Source organism: Misgurnus anguillicaudatus, unplaced genomic scaffold, assembly GCF_027580225.2.
Source record: "Misgurnus anguillicaudatus unplaced genomic scaffold, ASM2758022v2 HiC_scaffold_34, whole genome shotgun sequence".
NCBI classification, from domain to species: domain Eukaryota; kingdom Metazoa; phylum Chordata; class Actinopteri; order Cypriniformes; family Cobitidae; genus Misgurnus; species Misgurnus anguillicaudatus.
Window position 1 is genome coordinate 311,412 of NW_027395284.1, and position 3,135 is coordinate 314,546.

Consider the following 3,135-nt stretch of genomic DNA (forward strand, 5'->3'; position numbering starts at 1 on the left):
AGCTGCATAACCATCATCATCATCGGCGCGATCTTTGAAAACGCGCTCCCGGTGGAATGGATTATTTGCCAAGTCTTTCAATAATGCAAGATAAGCCATTGCACTGTGTCAAGCATTTGACGGAGCTTTCTTATATGGGCCATTCTACCGAATTCGTGCAAATTGCTGTCCCGGAACCAAAAAACTAATTCAAAAAGCATTAATGTAGGAAAATGTTTGATAATAAAAAAATATAAGCAAATACCAATCAAAACCCAAAGTAATATTTGAGGTAGCGGCAGGCTTTATATATAAAATATCATTATTTATATGGTGCTTTCAATTGAGAGGTGGTTGTCCCAAACCCCAAGGCCTGAATTTCACCATAGGAAAAAAAATATGAAATAATTTTTGTAATTTTTTTATCATTGTTTTAAGAAATATCATTTTGAATACTTTTGTTAATTAAAACCAAAAATATATTTATTGGATATTTTTTAGTAAAAATCATGTAAAATCATGTTAAAAAACACTGTCCCGCATTTTCACGTCACTACCGAAACATTGCATAGTTTGGTCAATAATATAATAATGCTTTAAGCCACTCCCCTCCATTTTGAACCAGAAACTTTGTCTGTGTCTCTCTCCCTTGTGGTGACATGGTGATTAGATCAGTCCCATGGTTTTGAAGTAAATGTGATCAAAAGTTTGGAAATCAGTGTGTGACATTTATGAATGTCACTACCGATCACACGTTTTCAATGATTAATTACGTTTTTTTGATTTTTTCTACTGGTCATTTAGGTTTTACTCATGTTTCAATGTTGAGAACTGTGCTAGTTAACTACGTACTGATTAGCATCTTAGCAGTAGGATCAAAGTTAGCTTAAATTGTCACTACCGAAACAGTCACAACCGAAACATTTGTTGACATTTCGGTTGTGACGTGATTGTTTCGGTAGTGACAAAATGACACTTATTTCTTTATTTTAATAAATAAATAGAAACTTTCAAGTGCACATATATTCTTTTTCAGTACAAATAATTTGTTAGTCATATTTCTGTAATGTTGTACGTGATTTGACTAGGACTACAAACTAAGATAATTTAGCGGGACTTTGACTGATTGCTTTATATAAATGACATAACAGATAGCACTTATCAGTATCATTGTAAATTGACATGTCATTGTTAAGTGTAGACAGGGCAGGCTCACACTAATAATGTAAATGTAAATATCTTTGGTTAATTTGTAGAGATAGCTACAGAGAGAGAGAGGAATCACCAACATGCATAGACGGAAAGATGAAAGTAAAGCGGACAGACTGAGAGAGCCTATTTACTTGAGCCGATACTTCTTTTGCTCACTTAGTTTACTTGTAACATTTGGCATCATCGTGTCATTTTTTATAAGTCTCAATTTAAAAAAGTAACATTAATTGAACTTAAAAAACTATATTTCTGTCTGTAAATAATGCCGGAAAAACTCGGTGAACACAGCAGCCACAAATCGGCCAATGCCAATACACATAAAACTCGCAAAAATCGGCCGATATATCGGTCTATCACTAGTTCTTTTATATGAAAATTTATTCAACCAACATCAAATCAAATAAAAAATTAAGTTTACTTCAAACTCAAAAAAGTCAAACTTAGCAACAAGAGAATCAGTTAAGGAGGTTTAGAGAAGTTAGAATGTGTAATGGAAAAACAGGCACACATGTGTACACCAACATTACAGATGGACATGGGTGCACACACACCAAATTCTGTAGTTTATACTGTGGGCCTGAAGTTTTATATGGACATACATTGTCATCTTTTTCTCAAGAGATTTGAAAATCAACACAGCATCTTGCATCCCTTCAAGGTCTGAACTATCCGCCATCTCTTCAGCGTAATATCAGTGCAAAGTGCTTTTATGTGGTGTTGCGTTAGATATTCTTTGTGCTGTATGTTTTGACTGCGTAATGCCAACCATTTTTGACTAACTAATTACTTTTTTTTACACAAAATATGGACAATCCAATATGGTCGTCACTACCGAACATTTGATGTCACGACCGAAACAAATAATGTTCTGGAAAAATAAAATAGGTTTTGTTATCAGAAAAGATGACATAATTTTATTTAGTTAGATAAAAATTTAAACTAATGAATCCTTGAATTTGAAAACTGTATCAGTGCATAAATGGCAATTACAGAGAAATATTGCTTTCAAAATGCATTTAATTTGATGAACCACTCTTATAGTTTTGTTAAAATAATATTTCTAATCAATATAACCATGACACTGTCTTTAAAAAAATTTAAAAAATATATTTAGAAGGTTAATGTAAAGAAAATCAGAATAGGCTATTAAAAACCTAATTTTTATATCAAATGTTGTTGTGTTTCGGTAGTGACAAATTTTGGGAGAGAGAAAACATTTCGAAACTGTATAAAAACATGCTAGGAAACTAAAGTGTCCAATCAGTAGATTATTGTTCCTTAGATGTTCTACTATGTTTATGACTACAAAGCTTGCAGGAAAAAACACACTTTTTTCAAGAAGTTTTGAAGTGTCAATTTGCACCAATTCGGTAGAATGGCCCATATAGGGTTAGACACTAATTTCATTAATTAACTTCAACACTGATTTGCAGTTACTTTATTAACAGTAATAATTTTTAACACCTGGGGGTGGATAATAAATAGACAAAGTGTTCTTTTAACGCTGGGGATGGACGGTCCTGTGTAGTATCGCTATTCTACCACTAGATGCTCTGCGTACGCATACTCCGAGGTGTGCGTATATTTACACACATTTCTACGTATAAGTGCAATTTGATAAATTCCACACTTTGCGTAAAACTGTTCCTACGCACACTTTACGCACACTTCTGTTCGTACGCACGCTTGATAAATGAGGCCCCAGAAACATCACCACATTCACTAGTCAAAGTAGAAATAAGAGTGTCTAGATATCGTTTAAATTTTAGTCTTCTGAAATGTATCTAATGTAAATCTACTATCATGTAAATCAACTAAATTAAATAAGCATGTTTGCAACCTTAGTACTGTATAAGCTGTTTAGGCTGTTAGAAATAAGCTTTATGTCACTGGCCGATGGATTATATTAAAAATAATTAATTTTTTGATCAGATGCCAAGGAGA